Source organism: Petaurus breviceps, unplaced genomic scaffold (assembly GCF_028583685.1).
Source record: "Petaurus breviceps papuanus isolate PSGF00001 unplaced genomic scaffold, PetGlider_PUasm1.0 139, whole genome shotgun sequence".
NCBI classification, from domain to species: domain Eukaryota; kingdom Metazoa; phylum Chordata; class Mammalia; order Diprotodontia; family Petauridae; genus Petaurus; species Petaurus breviceps.
Genome location: NW_027185697.1, coordinates 7,023,136 through 7,044,593, shown reverse-complemented (window position 1 = coordinate 7,044,593; position 21,458 = coordinate 7,023,136). Strand labels below are relative to the sequence as shown.

At 38.2% G+C, this 21,458-nt stretch overlaps 1 protein-coding gene and 1 pseudogene across 3 annotated transcripts in view; both read left to right on the top strand.

Moving 5' to 3' along the window:
* The window catches only part of CTNNA2 (catenin alpha 2), a 1,588,763-nt gene that overhangs the window by 424,250 nt on the left and 1,143,055 nt on the right, over nucleotides 1–21,458 (top strand). The window lies entirely within an intron of this gene.
* LOC138145488 (ATP synthase F(0) complex subunit C2, mitochondrial pseudogene) lies at nucleotides 13,836–14,411 on the top strand (annotated as a pseudogene).

Genomic DNA, 21,458 nt, shown 5'->3' with positions numbered 1-21,458 from the left:
TTTTGTTCATAAATATTATCAGAAAATAAATCATCAGAAATGGTTAATCAGAATTGTTTAAGTGAAATTCTCACTCATTTGAAATAGTTCCTTACTAATTGGGAAAACAAACCATTATTGCATGAGAAACATTATTATAACTGCCTAGTTAAGTATAATTGGAAAATGTGTATATAAGAAGTGGTTTCCTGGCCTATCCCCAAGAATAATGCTAAAGACAGAAAGGTTATTTATACACCAAAAGGGTCTATATACCTATATGCAAATACACACACATATACACATATACATACATACATATTTAATACATATGAACATGGACTTATGTAGACCAAAAGAGTTTAACCTTAATACAGTAGTATAAGAGTTTTGGATGGGGGAGCTTTATGTGTGAATTCTCTTTAACAATAAGTTACTAAGCCATTTATATCTATAATTAATTGGTCTTTTGAATTACTTCATCAATTTATTCAAAGAATTTGAATTTGTTCATTTGTTTGTTCTCCTATGCTTCCATCCAGTGAATTAAAAAGCAGCTTTGTTGGCCGATTGCTTTGACATTAAATAGACTCAGACTTCAGGAGTTCAGACCAACCTTGAGGTGGATAATCTTTAGAAGTCCCTCGAAGATTTCTTGAGGATAATGTATCTTGAATGGCAGTAGTCAGATTTCTTTAAATCATGCTGAATTGAGCTGCCCCATGTCACACTGCTCACTTTCTCTAGTTATAATATATAGACAACATTTCACTGAATGTTCCTTAATGAAGGCCTGAGAGATTTCCCACAATGTTAGAGTTGGAAGGGACATTGGAAAGCAGAGAGCACAACTGCCTCATTTTACAGATGAGGAGCCTGAGGACCAGAGCTTAAAAAAACTTGCTCAGGTCACATAGGAGATGGCAGAGGAAAGAGTCAGAATCAGCTACCCTGATTACAAAAGAGGCCCCTTTCCATTTTGATTGTATCATGATTCTACACAAACCAAGAAAAAAAGGAAGGAAGGAAGGAAATAGGTAGGAAGGAAAAAAAGAGGATGGAAGAGGAAGAAAGGAAGGAAGGGAGGTGAGGAGAGAGACAGGAAGGGATGTAAGAAAAGGAAGGAAGGAAATAAGTAGGGAGGGAGACAGAAAGCAAAAAAGAAAGGAATGAAGGAATAAAGGGAGGGAGAAATAAAAGAAGGAAGTTAAGAGATAGGGAGAGAAAGAGAGAGGAAGGAAGGAAGGAAGGAAGGAAGGAAGGAAGGAAGGAAGGAAGGAAGGAAGGAAGGAAAGTAGGAAGGAAGGAAATAAGGAAGGGAGGAGGAAGGAGCAAGGGAGAGAGGAAGAGAAAAAAGAAGGAAGAAAAAAATTACATCCAATACCCTCACAAGAATAGCTATGGGAAAAATTCTTAACCAAACATTAGATAGAGGAGATCATCGGTTTATCATCAACAGAAATTTTTGATTGCATAGAACTTAAAAAAAATTGGGATGAAAAAAATCAATGTACTGATCTCAAATAAGAAAGGGAATGATCAAATGGAAGAAGGGGCCTTTGTATCACGTATTTTTGACAAGGGTATGCTATGCAATATATATATATATATGAAACTAACTTAAATATATGAGATTAAAACAACACATTCCTCAATGGAAAAGTAGTCAAAGTAACTGAAGAAATATTTTTCAATAGAAAAAAATACAAGGTTGTAACAATCACAAGATAAATTTCTCCAAATAACAAATAAGAGAAATAAAAATCCAGGCAACACTGAAGTTTTACCTCTAATCTAGCAAATTGGCAAAGTTGACAAAAGATGAAAATAGATAATGGAGCTGTTTCTGATGAGACTCAATTCATAAGGATGAACTGTACCTTGATCCGACAATACTTGAAAACAAATTAGAATTATAGTAAAGTAACTTCAATGTACATGTCCTTTGACAATCAAACCTACTGCTAGTCAGATGTCCCAAGAATGTCAATGACACAAAGGTCCCAGATACAACAAAATTAGCACATTTTGTGTTAACAAAGTCTGGGAGCAAAGTGTAGGCTTAGCAGTTGGAGAGTAAACTAAATGTGTATTAAAATCTTCTTGCACCATAAGTATGATAAATTCAAAGAGGGATGAAAAGAGGTAAATGAACTGATTCAGAGAGAAAACAGAAAAAAAGAAAGCAATCTGTACAATGACTATAACAATAGAATAAAAAATAACCCTAACCCAAAATGATAGTGTGTACTTATGATGGCCCTCCAGAACAATTGAGAAAATAGACTGCCTTCTTTTCATTGTTTCAGTGACATAAAAGTATGGAATGTCATTGAAATGATCCAACATGTTTTATATATTAGTTGCTTTCTGACCTTTTTGTTTTCTTTTTAATATGTGTTACAAAGCATGGTTTTCTAGGTAGGGAATGATACTATCTGTAACTTAGCCCAACTATTCTGAACAAAGATGGAATTAAGTTATAATATCCATATTATTTGCCCCGGTAATCCCACTGCTAGGCATATGTTCAAGAGTGCAAAAGAAAGAAATGTTGTCTATACCCTAAAATATTGACAAAAGCAATTTTTGTGTCATCAAAACTCTGGAAGGAATGTAATGAAAACGAGATTCCCGCCCCCACCCCCAAAAGAATACTTTGTTCATCACCTGTTGTCTAAATGTAACAATTACATTCATAGCTGAGGAGCTTTTGTTTCAATTTTCATGTAATCAGTTCTACAATGTTAGGTTAAGGATAAGAAAAAAAAAATTGGAATCAGTATTCTTCATAATTCTGATTGCTGGATCTGGGACAGCCATGAGTATAAATGATCTGAATTTCAAACAGTCAAAGACTGTCAGGAATATCTTTGAGATGTGTTCACTTGGAGGACCCTGTAAGACATACTCATTGCCCACATTAATGAGGGCATTGTTCAATGGACACTGAACTCAAAGTCCCAATTTATTAATTGAATTTCAACCTCATTCCCAGTACTTTAGCCTGATAGTTTTATCTTCCAGCACTTACGAAAAGCCACTCGTGACAACTGGCAAATGTGGTCATCGAAATATTCAGAGGTAGACATTTAAGGCTTGTTTTTCAGCTCTCATTTCCTCACGACAATATTATCTTAGGGAATTTTGGTTAATGTGTTCGATGGTTTTACAGCCCATAAAGGACTCTTGGAAATCATTTTTCCCCCCAACAGTGCCAGTTCTGCTACAAATAAAATGAGAGAACAGCAGGAAACTGAACATTATGGAAAATACACTGGACAAGGAACCAAAGAGTCTAGATTAGAGTCCTTGACTTTGAGATACTCAATTTACTTCATTAACTCTTTATGTTCTTAAACTGCAAAATACAGATACCAATGTTTTCCCTCTCTTACCTTTCAGTGTTGTTGTCAAAACTAAAGGAAGCGATTTATGTAAAAGTGCTACAGACCTGTAGAAGAAGGTCCAGTGTGCACATTTGTGGTTTTCTGTCTAGAGACTCCTGGGGGAATTCATGGGAACAAATCAATGAGAATCCAACAGGATAAGGGGGGCTTCACCAAAATGATGGATTCATCTGAGTATCATAGTTATTATTTTTTGGTAATATTCAGTCATGGTTTCTTGTCATGTTGATAAATGTATGGAGTGAGACACCATAGCTTTTTGTAAAATAAACTGTCTCAAAGAACTACTATTTGATTAACTTAGAATATGTTCCTAACATAAGGGTATCTTTTTTAAATTTTTAAATGCTTTACTTGTTTCTTTCTTCCTGGGTAATGATGTGGTTAGACATTCTCACATTTAACCATCTATGTCTCTGAATACTTAAAATTGTTTAATCTCTGTGGAGAAATCTTTTTGCTGCAATGAAATCAAACTACCTTTAGGGCAAAATGAAGGAGTTTTAAAAGCATTGCTCCTCAACAGTATTAGGAACTTAGATTGAAATATAATTGCTTATACAGATCAAAGCACAGAAGAAATGTGGCAGGCTGAATTGATTCGGCTGAACATTGTATCGGGCCATTTTTGGAAGGACCCTAATAGATCCGCCCACATTGGAATTCAGCCAGAGTGAAAAGGTGACCATCTTAATTTCTGCCAAACCCATTCTTGGGTTTTTAATCCTGCCAGTAAACTAAGCAAGCCCAAATCACCTCCTTCTGTGCTTAAGAATCAATAGGTGCCTTGCTGTAGGTTTGAATTTTTGGTTCTTTTTTCCAGATTTCTCCCACTGCCCTGCTTATTTCATCTAATTGTCTGCTTTTTTGTACAGCCCTTCTCTATTTTGTCAGCTGTCAGTAAATGTTCTCCCTTGGATATTTGAAATGAGGCTTAGTTTTTATGTTTCTCTGAGCACAATGAAGGGAGCAGAGTAACATGCCAGGGGAAAAGGAAAAGCCAGGGGAAAAGGAAAAGCACGTGCATACAGTTGGCGTTTTTCTTGTTTGGAAACCTGGGGAAATTGGGAAGTTTGGGATAGATTACCCAACCTCATGTGTGTCTTCTGGTTAATTAGATTTTGTTATGCGTGCACTATGATTTGGCCATTTACCAGGGGATAGTTATTCATAGGTTCATAGAAAGGGAACATTAGGCTGCTATTTTCATTGACAAAAATGATATCTCAAAATCATTTGGGATTTCCAGGCCCATCTCAGTACTTGCTAAAGCCTGCAGTAAAACCTTCCCCAATCTGCCACGCTCTTTACTTCTTTGTTCCAAAAGAGGGGCAATTTATAGTGTCCCTCACCTGTGGCCTCTTTCTAGTGTTGTTTAAATCCTGTGCTCTTTAAAATGTGGGTGTTTAATGTTGAATAAATCTTACTATAATCCTACACATATATAGCACTTGGCCAACTTCCTGGCACATAGTAGGCCCTTAATAAATACCTGAGGAATGATTGAAAAACACTCTATGTATGTATGAATGTCTATGTATATGTGTCTCATCTGCTGAATCAGAGTAAAGTACTTAGGAACAAGGAGCTTATATTGTAATGAAGAATCCAAGATTTAAAGTGGAAAGATTAAGCTGAAAATTAATCTTACATGATTATCTAGTCCAGCGGCCTCATTTTGAAGATGAAGAAACTGAGGCCCAGAGAGGTCCAATGAGTGACCTGCTCAAGATTATGTAGCCAATGAGCTTTCTTTCTCTTGGAAAGACTTCTACATTCCAGGAACTACCAAGTATGAAATGTTGTTATTTAGCCATTTTCAGTCATGTTCAACTCTTCATGACCCGTTTAGGGTTTTCTTGGCGAATGTCCTAGAGTGGTTTGCCATTTCATTCTCCAGGTCATTTTATAGATGAGGAAACTAAGGCAAACAGGGTTCAGTGACTTAGCCAGGGTCACACAGCTAGTAAGTATCTGAGGCTGGATTCGAACTTAGTTCTTCCTGACTTCTGACTTGCCACTCTATCCACTATGCCTATTATGTAGGGAGTACATAATAATTAATTATATTTAGCTGTAACACAATTATTTAAAGTTATAATTTACATTAAATATATATAATATTTATATACTATATTATATTAATCATATCATATTATATTATATCATTAATACCTGATTATTCCCATTGACTATATGAATAATGGAAAAAGAAAATTTGCCTTCCTTTTTTCTAATACTTCCTTTTTCTCTGATGTTATGGAAGTAAGGGAAGGACAACCTTATCAAAGGCTCTGCAGGTAGCATCTCATACTAAAACTTTCATTGCTTGCCAACCATTTGGCAACTGATTGGCAGTTATATGTGTCTTTTTCTCCTTGCACCAGATCTGGGGAAGGCACACTCAGGTTTAACTAGAGGATTATACGGGGCACTGTGCTATTAAATGATTAGGTTTCATCCTTTTTGAAGCCCAGAGGATAGATTTTCCATTGTAACATTTTTCATCTAAAAGCAACTAACATTCCTGTTGTAAAAATTTAAAGGATAAGTGAGGTGGGTGAAAATCTCCCAGAGCAAATTAAAGATCTAACCATTCCTGGTGTAAACTTTTGGAGGTCTTTAGAGAACTCACAATTTAAGAGAAATCATTCTGGTTTTCTGTCGGCTACGTGTGAGTAGGATGACCATGGGAGGGAGTCATGAGCCGGGCCCACTCCTTAATTATTGGAAGCAATAGACTCCTTTGGCTATCTTAGAGTACCAGTACAGCCTTCATTGTCAAAACCAATGCTAGAGTGCTTCATTCACAAATGGGTTTCCATAAATGGTCAATTTCCATACCTATTAATAGAATTGGAACAAATTTCTAAGACCTCTTCGACTTGGCATTCATATGCTCTTCTTCATTCTGTATACCATTTCTAATCATATCTAAGTATTACCTGGTACCCTTTGCCAACCCCTGCTTATGTTCCAAACCCTAAAGCTGTATTGAACTTCTTAGGAATCCAGTCCACAATCCCTGAGAATCTGGGGAGGTTTGAAGCCTTGCCTAGGTAGTTAGTGTTGGTGGAGGGCTTTGCACTCTGACTCCAAAGCCCTTTCCCTTGCACTAACATTGCCTACCTCCATGGTTTTTTTTTCACCCAGTCTAGGATCTCATCTAATTCCTTTCAATCAGATAATATGCATTCCTTCCTTAAAAGCCTGCTTTTAAACCATACTCCTCCAAGAAGGTCCTTAGGAGATATAGCTTCGTACTTACATGTTTATTTACTGATTACTTCCTTTTATTTTGTGTTCCCTTAACATTTTATACATTTCAATCTAGAGATCCATCAATGTAGGCAATCTTTCTAAAAGTGTAAATTGCAGGGTCTATGTACCTGGCCATCTTTTTTGACACTTATCCCTCTCAGCCTGTAATCTGCCATAAGTGATTCATTAATAACACCGAGGGCCTTCCAAAAGATATCTTGGTGTTGAGTAGTTTCCAATGTACTTAGTATGCAGACTTAATTACAAGTCCTATTTGTGTTTGACTAGGATGTCTCATAGATTTCTTTGCTTATGTCCTTTATACCACTTCTTCCATGAAAATCTCTTTTATAATGAGGAACAAGCAAATGGCACACCATATTTTTGTTTAATTTTTTTTCTATCATGTTCAACTTGTCATGGCCTGATTTGGGGTCATTCTTGGCAATGATACTAGAACGCTTTGTCATTTCCTTCTCCAGTTCATTCTATAAATGAGGAAACTGAGGCAAACAGGGTTAAGTGATTCAACCCAGGGTCACACAGCTAGTAAGTGTCTAAGTTCAGATTTGAACTCAGGATAGCAAGACCTGTAAAAAGTGAGACCACACTCAGTTCATCCACTGCCATATTCTACCCCTATCATAGTCCAGAATCCAACAGATAGGCAGTTTGATAATACCTCACTGTGTCACTTAACTGTCCCATACCATGTCACTGTTTCTTTAGCTCTCTGTATTCTGACTTCCAGCTTCACCGCTCAATTTCAATCATTCTCTCCAAAGTCACTAAAATTTTCTTAATTCCCAAATCTCATTCCTTTCTCTCAGTCCTCATCCTTCTGGACCCCTCTACAGCTTCCCTGGTATTCTCTTCTCTTTAACTTTTCATTACAATACCCTGTCCTAACTCTCATCATACCTGACTATTTCTCCCTTAGTGTCTTTTACTAGGTTTTCATTCAAGTCATTTTTGTCAACTATGGGTGCCCCAAAGGACTCTGTCCTGCACTCTCATCTCTTCTTCCTCTAAATCATTTTTACTTGGTGTCCTTATAAAGTCCCGAAGATTCAGCTTTCATCTCTCTGCTGATGATTCTCAGATCTACTTGTCCAATCTTATTCTCTGCTGATCACAGATCTACCATCTCCAGTGGACTATTGGGAATCTTGAAATGAATGTCATGTTGACATCTTAGTCAATAAATAAACACTCATTTAGTGTTATGGCACATTAAATATCTATAGCACATGAATAGTCCATGCTAAAGAGGCAAAGAAAAAGTTCCCACCCTCAAAGACTTTACAGTGTAATGGGGGAGACAATAAGCAAACATATATGTACAAACAAGTTATGCTCAGGAAAAATAGGAAATAATGGAGAGGGAAGGCAATTGAATTAAGAGAGGCTAGAAAAAGCTTCCTCTAGATAATGGGCTTTTAGCTGCAATTTAAAGGAAATCAGAGAATTCAGTAGACAGACATGAGGAGGGAGAACAATCTAGTCAAGGGGAACAGCCAGAGACAATTCCTGGAGCCAAGAGAGGGACTTTATTATTTGGGGAGCAAGAAGGAAACCAGTCATTGGATTAAAGGCTACATGGTAGGGACTGAAGCCTAAGAAGACTTTAAAGGCAGGAATTGAAAGGCTTTTAAAAGCAAATAGAGGATTTTCTATTTGATCCTGTAGGTAATAGGGAGTCACTGGAGTTTTTTGAGTAGGAGTATTACCTTGGCAACCCAGTACTTCAGGAAAATAACTCTAGTGGCTGAATGGAGGTTTGGTATAGGGGTAGACTTAAGTAGGCACAGACCCTCCCCAGCCCACTTTGATAACAGACAACAACCAAACATTATCTGTTGAGGGTTTCACCATCCTCCCAGTAATCCAGGCTTTCAATCTACATATCATCCCTGAATACTCCTATGCCCTTTATCCAGTCTACTGCCATGACCTATTGATTTTATCATCATAACATTTTATCTTCATAACATTCTCTTGCAAATGTCTTCTGGTTTCATCTAACACCAACACCACTATGGTGCAGACCTACATGAACTCATACTTTGACTATTGAAATAGAGTGTCGGGTTTTCTTCCTACCACAAACCTCCCCTTACCCAATTCCAGGTTTTGCCCCTTACTAAATATTTATTTTTGCTTTTTTTGGAGGGCAACTGTAATTAAGTAACTTGCCCAAGGCCACACGGCTAGTTTTTGTGTTAAGTGTCTGACGCTGGATTTGAACTCAGGTCCTCCTGAATCCAGGTCCAGTGCTCTATTCACTGTGCCACCTAGCCTCCCCTCCCTCTTACTAAATAAAAACAAATGACTTCATCTCTCCTTCAGTATCCAATATTAAATCCTCTATTTGGTATTCAAAGACCTGAATAATTTGACCCTTCCTCAACCTTTCCAGTCTTCTTTTACATTACAGCCCCCTTCAGCCTGGTGGCACTGGGCATCCTTGCTGTGCCTCCAGCAAGGCATCCCATCTTCTTATCTTCAGCATTTTTGTTAACTGTCCCCATGCCTGGAAGGCAAATCCCCCTCTGTGGCCCCTCCTGACTTCCCTGGCATCCTTCAGGTCCCAGCTAATGTCCTTTCCTAATTCTCCTTAATTTCAATGCCTTTCTTCCCTTGATTATTTCCAATCTATTCTACAAATAGCCATGTATACAAGGGTTATATTTTTAATTGTCTCACCCATTTCACTTTGAGGTCCTGGAGAACCAGGATTTTCATTTCCTTACTTTGTATCCCCAGTGCTTAACAGCCCCTGGCACATAGCAGGTTCTTAATAAATGTTTATTGAGTGGCTGTCCAACTACATTCATCTTTGTTGCCCCTTTGAATGACACCCAGATAGTCATCTTTAGAGACTAAGGTTCCAAAGCATTCCACATCGACAGAAAGAATATTGTGAATAAAAAGCTAAGGGAGGATCCTGGGCTCGTTAACAATTTTCATCATGGGGGAAGATTTCTTTCTTTTTTTAAAGAGTGTAATAAGTTTTTGGGGATTTTGTTGGTTTGGTTTTAGCCTCTGTTGCTTGTATCTAGGAGACATACAAAGAAATACCCACCAGGGTTACTCCCCATTTTCTATGGAGAGACACCATGAAAATCCATGAAATTACACTAACAAGTCATACTTATAGAAGGACCCTGAAGGGGAGCTTAGCTCACTTCTAACACTTGTATGGTACTTTAGAGTTGGCAAAGCCCTTTACACATATTATCTCATTTGATCCTCATAATAATCCTGGGAGGTAGATGCTATTATTTTTATTCCCATTTTACAGATGAGGAATTAGAATGAGATAAAGGAGTTAGATCAATTTCTTACTTCAGGGCTAGTGCTCCATATTTACTTGTTAACTTTCAATTGTGCCTCTGGGTACTCTTTGTTTATCTTTTTTAAAGTGCCTTGCTCAGGATTACATAGCTAGTAAGTATCTGAGAATGGATTTGAATTCATATCTTCCTGATACCAGGTTCAGTACTCTGTGCCCTGTGTCACTAAGTTTCTTTTGGCAGCAACACTATCACATGGACTGTGGTTATATATGTTAAGTGTAAGGGTATGATGTTGCGGGATATTGTTGTGGATTTGAAGAGATCTGTTTTAGGGGTTCCCTGATGAAAACATTAAGAGCTGATGCTCTAACAGCTGTGGGAAAGCTATGGATTCAAGGTCACATGTGGCCCTCTAGGGTCTCAAGTGCTTCCCATTTCAGTCAAAGGCCCACATCATCTTGGAATGGCCTCAGCCATTGTAATTTCAAGTATTAAAATTAGGTGCTTAAAGAGAAACCTTGACCTCTTCAGGCCAAGTCATAAAAAAAGGGAATATGATGGGTTTTCTTGAACATAGTCCCACTAAGATATCTGTAAAAAGTCATGAAATATGTCATAGTTCACTTAAAGCCTAGAGGAGATAGATTTTAGATGACACTTCCCTGATCAACTAGAGTAATTGATCACATGATTTGAAAACTTCAATTTCTAGCACTAAAAAAACCCCAACATTTAAAACCTACTCTAATTTGGTCAATTCCTCATAAAGTCTACTTCTATTATAGCACTCAAAATTAACCCATCAAACTTCAGTTGTGACTATCCTCTTTATGTTTATCTTTTTAAAAATATTTATTTAATTTCATTTTTGTTTCAATATTTAACTTTTCAAGTTAAAGTATTAGAAATAGGAGAGTAATGTTACACATATAAGTAGAGATATTGTGAGGCTCAGAGACTTCATGTGGAGTGCTCTGTATACCTTAAGTGCTACATTGTTTATTATTATCACTATCACCATCATCATCATCATCATCATCATCATCATCATCATCATCCTTATGATCATCCTACAATTACCAGGCCTCCACTTTGATGATGACTTTCTTTCCTAACCCTTCTACAGAACTTCTCCTGGGCTGAAGCAAAGTTTATAGAGAAACAAAGGGATTCATAAATTCTTAACAACTCTGCCTGGGATAGGGGGTGGTGGAACAATTCACATCCACTTTTACATTTTATCTAAAGCAATATCATTTTCTCTACCACTCCTTTTAAACAATAAATCAAACCCTGGTTTGTAGCAGTGGTTATTCTCTGAGGTCTAAATGATCACACTAAAAATTTAACAGTGCTTGGAATGCATTAGAGTTGGCTCCAGCACAGCTTTATCTATGAGGTCACATGACTGCCTGTTCACAATGTTGCTTCCAGGGATGCCAACCAGTCTCAACTAGTTTTTTTTTTTTTTTGGTCTCTACCTAATTTCTATAGTTCTATTGATGTGAGCACTCCTTATAACAATTCAGATCAAAACCTATTTCTGCCTGAACCATTCTTTTGTCAGGTAAAGGGTTCTGAACCTGGATGGAGTAGGGCTGCTGATTTGAAGGAAGGGCTAGCAATGGGATAGAGGAGGGCAGGAACTTTCTACCCATTCTTATCTCTGATATTTCCTTGCTTAGAGATATGAAAAAGGAGCATCACCTCTGAATGTGGCTTTCCTTACCTGAGGAAGTGGATAAAAAAATAGATTGCTGGGTCTAGAGTCAGGATTTGGAGGAATCTGGGTTATAGAGTGGATAGGATGTTGGGCCTGGAGTCAAGACCTGAGTTCAAAGATGGCTTCAAATACTTACTAGCCGTGTGACCCTGGGCAAGTTACTTAATCCTGTTTGCCTTAGTTTCCTTATCTGTAAAATGAGCTTGAGAAGTGTAACAGCAAGTATCCTGGCATACCCAGGATGGCTACTAGCACAGGTTCTTTGATCTGCTTTACTAAAAGAAAGCAACTTTAAAGGGGTCACCAATCGTATATAGATATATCTATCTATATCTATATATTTATCTATCTATCTATAAATATATCTATATTTATAACTATATCTATAACTACATATAGTTTATATATATATATGTATATGAAATTCGCTTAGTTCGGTGGTAAAAGTCAGCACCCGGAATTTCAAACACTATAAACAGAAATTATTAGCAGACAAAAAATACAGAATAGAAAATAACACAATTCAACAGACCAATAGACAGGACTTCTAGCTGTCTGACCTTTACATATGTCTATAGTTAGGTATCAGAGAGAGGAGCACCAATATCTGGGTTTTCAAAACCAGGGACCTTAACAAATACGCAGAGTCTTGTCTTTTCAAATCACACAACTCTTCCCATAAGTGAACCCCAAAGCAAAACCTCATCTCAGAGTATATATACCCTTCTTCAGGGTCAGAGGACATCACAGCCTTCGTGACCCACTGCCTAATTACGAAGTAACAAAAGGTGTGGGCCTACCTGAAAACAAGCTACCCCTCAATCAAACCCCTCTTGTTGGGTTTCACTTGAGGCCCATTAAGGGGGCAGGAAAAATCTTCAAATTCCTGAGGCCTATTAAGGAGTAGGGAAGATCTTCAGAGTCCCTTACCATTACAAGAAGGAAATGGCGAACCCCTTTAGTATCTTTGGCAAGAAAACCCCAAATTGAATCATGAAGAGTCAGACATGACTGAAAAGAAGTAAATAACAACTACTCTCCTCAGTGGATGGCTGGGAGGAAAGAACTTTGTAGAACTTAAAGCATTTTATATGAAGGGGACATTATTTCTACCAGGTGTTCATTTTTCCTGGTGCTCTGGACCTTCCTATCTCTCCCCAGTTACAAGATTGGCATTACAGGGTTTGTATATATACCTCTATGGAGACCTTACACTCCTACTTTTAGAGATATTATACAGTAATGGAAAGAACATTGGTCTGATGAGAAATGGGATCATATCCTGCCTCTTAACACCTGTACTGGGTGTGTGACTACTCCAAGTCATTTAATGTCTCTGAGCCTCAGGGTACCTCGAAATGATGCTAACAGCAATAACAACTGGTATTTTCAGAGCTCTTGGCTACATCTTTACATCTCGAAGCACTGTGTCTTTTCAATTCTTATGTCCAAGAATTCTTGTGAGGCTCACGTGAAGAAATCCATATATAGCAGCTTATTTTTTGTAAACCTCTGAGTACCTTGTGAATGTCAGCTCTCATTATCACCCTTTCAAAGAATTTATTAGGATAAGACAAAAAGGACTGAGAGTAATACCTCCTGAAGTATGTGCTTTTGCCCTAGCCATGCAGAAGTTAATTCACGTAGTCTATAACATTCCACTGCCTTCTAGATTCCCGTATACCTGAACTGGGTAGCTCAGAAAGGTAAGGGGAGCAGATTATGATAATTATCTTCTCTAGTTTAAATCCCCCATCAAGCTTGACACTAGAAACTTCTGGAATCAAATTCAGTTTTAGATATCTAGTGTCTGCTGTATTAACAGCCTAGGATATAGGAAGGGATTTAATCAGCATAATATTTTTAGCAAAGTAATGAAAAATATATCACCAACCATTTCTGAATGACATCACCATTGAATCCATATCCTACTTTAAGATAAATAATAAGGGGCAGGGAGAGCAGTAGATTAAAGCCAATTTGTGAGGGATAGTGAGAGAAAGAAGAGTCTGTGACAATTTTGTTCTAGTTTTAGTAGGGAGCTCTAACTTGTGACCGGAAGAAGTGGTTACAAGAGCAGGGGCCACACCCTGCTAAAACTGTCTTGGCAGTCTCCTCTGCTCTGCTGGCAGCTCTTTCAGCTTTGCCCCTCAGCCCCTGAGAATGTACGCCTGCACCAAGCTCATCTCTACCCTGGCTCTTGTGAGGAGCAGCTTTCGGCTGCTGAGTAGACCGTTATCTGCAGTGGTGCTAAAACGGCCAGAGGTTTGGACAGATGAGAACCTCAGCATTTTGGCAGTTCCCTTGACCTCTCTTGTCCCCAGATGTGGATTCCAAACTAGTGCCATTTCAAAGGACATTGACACAGCAGCCAAGTTTATTGGGGCTGGGGCTGCCACCGTGGGGGTGGCCGGCTCTGGAGCTGGGATTAGGACTGTGTTTGCAAGTCTCATCATCATTTATGCCAGGAACCCCTCCCTGAAGCAGTAGGCTTTTTCTTATGCCATCCTGGGCTTTGCCCTGTCCGAGGCCATGGGGCTCTTTTGCCAGATTGTGGCTTTCCTCATCCTCTTCGCCATGCGATGGAGCCATTTCTATCCCCCCATGTTTCTGAATGCTCCTCCTCATCCTCCTGGTCCTTCCATGTCTCTTCCAGCTGGTGAATACCTCCACCTCCATCTTACCAGGCAGCCCTGGGGAAAGCCATGGGCTCAGGGTTTGACAGAGGAAAGACAATAAATACTCTATTAATAAGCTGAAAAAAAACTGTCTTGGCAGATGGGCTAAACCAGATTGAGGGTAATCTACAGGCTTCAGACCTGTGGTGAGTTAGTAGGATGTCTACCCCAAGTGTGTGAAGTCATCGCCCTGGTGGAATGGGAGGAAGGGAACAATTTGTTCTAATGGCCATGAAGGCAACTGAAGTAGAAGCTATGTAGTACTTAGAGCTTGGCCAGACATTGAAGATGCCAAGGGCATCCACTGCATTCCAGGCCATTACCATTCATCTTTGGTCTCACTACTGGGCTTCAATGACTCTGGAAGAGAAAGTGAGGTTGATGACTGGGCATGACTGCCTCACTTAAATCCAATTCCTATATAAGTGAAGACATCATCTTATCATGTCATTGGTCCTCTCTAAAAACAAAAAATGAACAACAAAATCAACAGTAGGGAGCTGCAAAAGTTTGTCAAGTTGTTGAGTGATGAGGCTAGACCTGTGCTTTAAGAGTAACTATTTGGCAGGTGTGTGAAAGATGTGCTAGGGAGGCCAGTTAGTGTACTACTGAAAGAGGTCGGAGAAGAGAGGTTATAAGCACCTGTACTAGGGTGGTAGCAATGTAAATTAAGAGAATGGGGCAGATGTGGGATGTTAGGATAAAATCAATATTTGGCCACTGGTGGATATTTGTGATGAGGGAGAGTGATAAGGTAATGATGATTCTAAATTTGACCTAGGTAAGGTAAGTGGAAGAATGGAGGTTTTCTGGACATAAAAAGGAAAGTATGGAAGAAGGTGGGTTTGGAAGAAAAAAAATAAGGTCTCTGTGGGACACATTGAGTTTGAAATACTTATGGGACCTCTAGTTTGAAATATGCAGTGATCAGTTGGTGATGTGGACCCCTCCTCGCTCAGGGAAGAGTCTGGCTAATCCTAGAATTTGGCTGACCATTACCCAGAAATGTTGAGAGGTAGATGAAGCAGAAGGGGTGGCTAAGAGTAGGGCAAGATCAATGACTGCACTTCAGAATTTTGCTAGTTCAGCTTCTAAACTCAGAGGATCCTACAACTCATTTTTATAGCTGAGGAAACGGAGATGCAAGGAAATGAAATTATTGACCAAATCCAACAAAAGCCTTTGCTGTACATGGCATTATAAATAGCAGTTTTTTTCACATTGATGAAACAATGCCTTCTAATTTTGGGGGGGTGGGAAGGGAAAGGATTGCCATTCTATTATAATAATTGCTACCTTTTTGGGTATGGGCATCATTCAGTGAAACAAATTATTTCAAGTGGGTTTTTTTTAAAAGCAACGATGTAATTTAAAAAAATGAAATTAGGTTTCAGAATGTTCTTGATTTTCTAAAAAACGAATAAATCAATGAGTTTATTTTATTGTATTTATAAAGAACCTGCTATATCTTGTATTTAAGTACCTATTATATGCCACTACCATCCTCCCAAGAGGCTTACATTAGGATACAGAAAACAATATGCACATATAAAGGATGTCCCTAAAGTTAGTGCAATTTTGAGCTAAAAATGTAATACTTTACTCGATTAAAACTGCACTAACACTTTTGGGACACACTGTAGGAGTAGATACAAAACAAGTACACAAAGAATGAATAGAAATTATTCTGTATCAGGTACAAGGTAGCTAGGGAGGGAGGGTACAGGCAGTTGGAGTCAGTAAAGGGTTCAAGCATGTGTCATGTGAGCTATGTCTTGATGGAAGAGAGGAATGTTATATGCAATTCAGAATTACATCCCAGATGATTTGGATTTTCAAGAGGTTTGAGATCATAGGATGAGAATGAGAAGAACCCTCAGAGGTCATTAAATCCAACTCTTCTTCATACATATGAAGTAAATGAGGCAAAATAAGCTTTAAATGTTGAATGTTGAATAATAATCACGTTCTATCCTTTGTATACAGCGATGGCAGGCACTATCAAGGCTCCCACAGGAGAATATGAGATATTTCTGAGTAGCAATGATGGTCTTTTGCTAGTATTTCAAAGATTTCTCAATATCCATTTCCATAAAGTCAATGGCAGTACAGTGGATAGAGTGCTGGGCCTAGAGTTAGGAAGACTCATCTTCTTGAGTTCAAATCTGGCTTCAAACACTTTTTCAAATTAGTAATTAGTTAGCATAGAGTATTTAAGTTCTGGGCATGTTGTGTATTTTGCAGGATCCATTATCCGTTCCCTCTCCTACCATGCTTTTTCTCATTCTTTCTTTAGATGTTCCTTTTACATGGAGGTCTCTAATAGGACTTTTCCACTAATAATCATTGGCTCTACTTAGACTCCAGAAAGAGGCATTAAATGTGAGAGCAGGCAGAGGTATTGTGCCTTGTTAGTGTCAGGCCAGGAGAGAGAATACTCAGTCTTTAGATCCCTGCTTGAGAGTTCTCTCTACAAATTGTCCTGCCTCTCCTTCTTGTCCTGGTTCCTTAGCTGATTTGGAACCTCAGCACCTCTGTAACCACACTCTACCTCTATGGCAACTTCTTTTTTATTGCGATGTTCACATAATTGAGACAATAACAGCTCAGAAAGTCATGGAGAAGAAAGTATTTTGGAAGCCACAAAGCACTGCAGATATGGGGTATGGTTTTTGCTCTTACTATTTCTGTAAAGGATGTTGTCATTTTTCCATAACATTTTGAGATTTTTCAATCTTTTTTTTTCTTTTTTTGCCTTTTGGAGGGCAATTGGGGTTAATAACTTGCCCAAGGTTACATGGGTAGTTTTTTTGTGTGGTTGTTAAGTGTCTGAGGCCGGAACCGAACTCAGTTCCTCCTGACTCTGGGGCTGGCGCTTTACTCACTGCGCCACCTAGCTGACCCTCAATCTTTTATCAATATGAAGAATAGGGAGTGAAATCATGTGTAAGCAATAAATTCTGGTCAAAGCCCAGTATTGTTGTTGATTCATTTCAGTGATCACATTTTGGTTTTCTTGGCAAAAATCCTAGAGTGGTTTGCCATTTCCTTCTGCAGTTCCTTTTACAGTTGAGGAAACTGAGGCAAATAGGGTTAAGTGATTTGCCCAGGCTCACATAGCTAGCAAGTATCTGAGACTGGATTTGAAGTCAGGAAGTTCAGTCTCTCTATCCCTTGTGTCACTTAGTTGTCTCATATAATTGGTATGATTAGGCAAAACTATTATGAAAATGAAAATTAATGCTTGTAAGAAGTCAGTTGATGTGAGACACTAAGAAGTTATATTAGAACAAAATAAAAGTTTGAAGCCGACTTGAAGAGAACTTGGCAACACTAATGCAAGGCAATAAACATTTGAAGATTCTGAAATGAGAGCAAATGTGAAATCATAAAATGTACTCCTTAAAGATGGGAATTGAAAATGAGACTTTGGGGATGTCAGCCCAGGCTACCACATTATGGATTAATGGAACTGATTCTTCTCTGGCAATTGGAGAGGACGATGTCAGTTGTTCTTCCCTTCTCATACCACAACCACTAAATGTGAAGTGGGGGGACATTAGATCCCCCGTCTTCAATGAATATTTTTTCATCTGTCAGTACACTTGTGGGAAAACCAACAGGCCTTATCTCATCCAATTTGGGTCCTAGTAAGAACAGAAGGTTAAGTGAATTCCAGTCCTCCCTCTCCATTCTATACTTAAGTGCTCATTACCATGTACCGAAACACATGCATACAAATAAAAGAGAATGGTAGAAAGCAGGAAAAGATTAGACTATTTTAAGATTCATGTGAGTTTTTGACATGGTAGGGATCTTGGAAATCATCATTCTCTATTGATTAATTTATTGTGTATTACAGAGAAAAATGATGAGGTGCATGGGCAGTGAGAGCACATTGTGACATTTAGCCAATGAGGAAGTGCAAAGGTGAACATGTATAAATGATGTCAGCATAGAATTTTATGAAAGGAAGAGAAGATGGGTTGGTCACATGACAAAACAGAAGACTGACAGGTGGAAAATGAGAATGCTCAAGTGGTATGTAACACTCCACTGAAAAAACAAGGGGCACCTCTAACATCTTGGGTGGTTCCCTTATAGATGTCTAGGGCAATATGAACAACTGAGATGAATAAAAAGTCCAGAGACATAGTTTCTTGGTAATTAATAATCAATTTATTGATCAAGCTAACAGATAAACAATAAATTGAGGTCAGTGGTTCTCTTGGAAACCTAAGACCCTGCATGGAGGTGTTTAATGTTTAAATACCATTTTTAAAGGGGGTATCCCTGAGGGTGAAAATCAACTCTGTTTAGTGAACAATTAATGAGAGAATGAATATTATAAGAGACTGGGTAATGACTTTCATCTTCTCTGTGCTCTTGGACAAAGAAACTCATTTCCACCGAAACCATTTACATTGAACACCATAGGCAGGAATTCACTGAGATTAGATTTTCTTTACACTTTAATCAGAGATAAGCTCTACAATTGAGTGGGGTCCTGTGGAAGAATGTTCTAGGAGGATTAAGCCAATCTCATCATCAACCCTGTCCACATAGGTAGACATAGATTGTTTGAAATTTAAGTTTTATCAGTTACTTCCAAATTGCTATGATCACAGATACATTTAAATATTTGGGTGATATGAGATCATAGAATGAGAATGAGAAGAATTCTCAGAGGCCATTAAATCCAACTCTTCTTTATATATGTGAAGTAAATGGGGCAAAGGAAGCTTTAAGGGTTGACTGTTGAATAATGATCATGTTCTATTCTTTATGTACAAAGATGACAGGCACTATTGAGGCTCCCATTGAAAAATATGGGATGTTTCTGAGTAGCAAAGGTGGTCTTTTGCTAGTATTTCAAAGCTTTCTCAACATTCATTTGCATAAAACCAATAGCAGTACAGTGGATAGAGTGTTGGGACTACAGTTAGGAAGACTCATCTTCTTGAGTTCAAATCTTGCCTCAGACACTTTTTAATTATATGATCCTGATCAATTCAGTTAACCCCATTTGCCTCAGTCACCTCATCTATCAAATGAACTGGAGAGGGAAATGGCAAACCACTCCAGTCTTTTTGCCAAGAAGACCACAAATTAAGTCAAGAAAAGTCAGACATAACTGAAAAACAATTGAATAACAATAGCTTATGTACAAGGAAGCTGACAGGTATCAAGGAAAGACCATGGAATGCCTTCCTTCTAGGTGTTCTACACACTCAATTGTACTAGAAGTACTTTTCTATGAAACTCAACTTAGAATTAAGTTTATGACCTCCCACCAATCTCTTCCTTTTAATTAACTGTGAATTTCAGCCATTGATGATCAGTATTGAGAGTTTTTCTTCACTAGGAATTCCTGAGAGCAATGAAATCTCTAGTCCAAAGCCCATCTCCATTACCCCTCCCCCCAATAAAAAAGAAACCTAACCAAACAAAAAAAAAATTGATTAGCATTTATTCATGGTAGGAACTAAAGTGTAATCAAAGAATAAATAAATTTTCTGACTAGATCAGCTTAATTTTTCTCATAAATCATACTATAACATACTGCTATTAATGCAACCTAAGATCACACATTTAAAAAAAATTAATAAATCATTACAGTCCTAGTTCTTTTTTAGTCCACTAAAATCGCTAGAATTTCTTTTTAATACTGTATTCCTTTCTTGTCATGCCTCAATTCAATTTAATTACCATGTATTTATTGTGTTGTCTTACAAATATTTATTAAATGTCTCCAGGCAATGTACTATCCCTATCCTCAGGGATGTTCACACAGACTATTTGTGCCTGACTTGTGGTAGGACATTCTGAGGTCATATTGGTCTGATTAGCCAGCCAGTCAGACACATTGAAAGTTGATTCAAGCATAGTGATGTCATTTTGGTCATCTCTGAGCAGGAAGGACAACAACCAACCAACCAAACTCAAGAAACTTCCATTCTACCATAAAACTGAGACAATGGATTGATTATTGTTAATTTATTGTGTGTGTTTGTGTTGTCATTGTTAAGTTGATTCAAGTGCAAGATTTATCATTTCTCTCTGTTTTCCTTTTCCTATTTCTGGACATGTCATCAGCCTGCTGAGATTATTTTAGATCCCAGCTTCATATTCTAACATATTTGGTCTTCCTTCCATCATTGCATTATTTGCTAATTTGATAAGTCACCTATGCTTTATCCAAATTATTGATTAAAATGGCCAACAATACATGGAGAGGGCCAGAGCCATGTGTCCCTCAATTAGATCTCTCTTTTCAGATTTCACATTCCTCTTTAGAGCCCAGTCAATCAACCATTTCTAAAGCCACCACAGTGGTCGATCATCTCAGTATCCTGTCATTAAGTGTAGGTAGTACCATCTTGTCTGCAAGGTGATGAGGGGTATCGTCAAATGTTTTGCTGAATTGCATACACCCTCTTTTCATTGTCATATTCATCAACTGAGCTAGTAAACAATTCATCAATGGAATGGCAGGAGTTCCTCATAACTTCTCATTTAACTTTAGAATAACTTGTATTGATCTGCTCTTCACTTTTTATGGCTTCAAAACTGTCCCTTTAATATTATGCTCTGGAATTTCATCAAGCTGTCCGTGTGTCTCTGTGCTTTCACTGAAGCTGGTCTAGAATGGCTATGCTTCCCCCCTTACTATTTTTCATGCGTCAGCTTCACTTCTCTCCTCTCCTCAACATCTTTTCTCTGACTGTTCAGTCCTACATGGTTCTACTTTTTTCATGGCTTCTACATCATTTGGCCCTCTGGTATTCATTGATTCTCCTGATTGTAGTTTTTTCTGTCCCTGCAGCCACCATTTACCTGGTGTGCTAGGTGTGCTATGTTTATTACCTTAGCATTATGTTGAATTAATCCTTTCTTTCCATATTGTCTCCACCATTAAACTGTCAGCTCTCTGAAGAGAGGGGCTGGGGCTGTCTTTCACATTTCTTTGTATCCCTGATGCTTAGTACAGTGCCTGGTATAGAGAAGACAGTTGATACATGTTTATTATGTTTATTGTCTGACTTCCTGACTTTTCTTTCACCTTTCATATCCAGTGGGTTACAAGTTATCATACTATCCCCCCCCC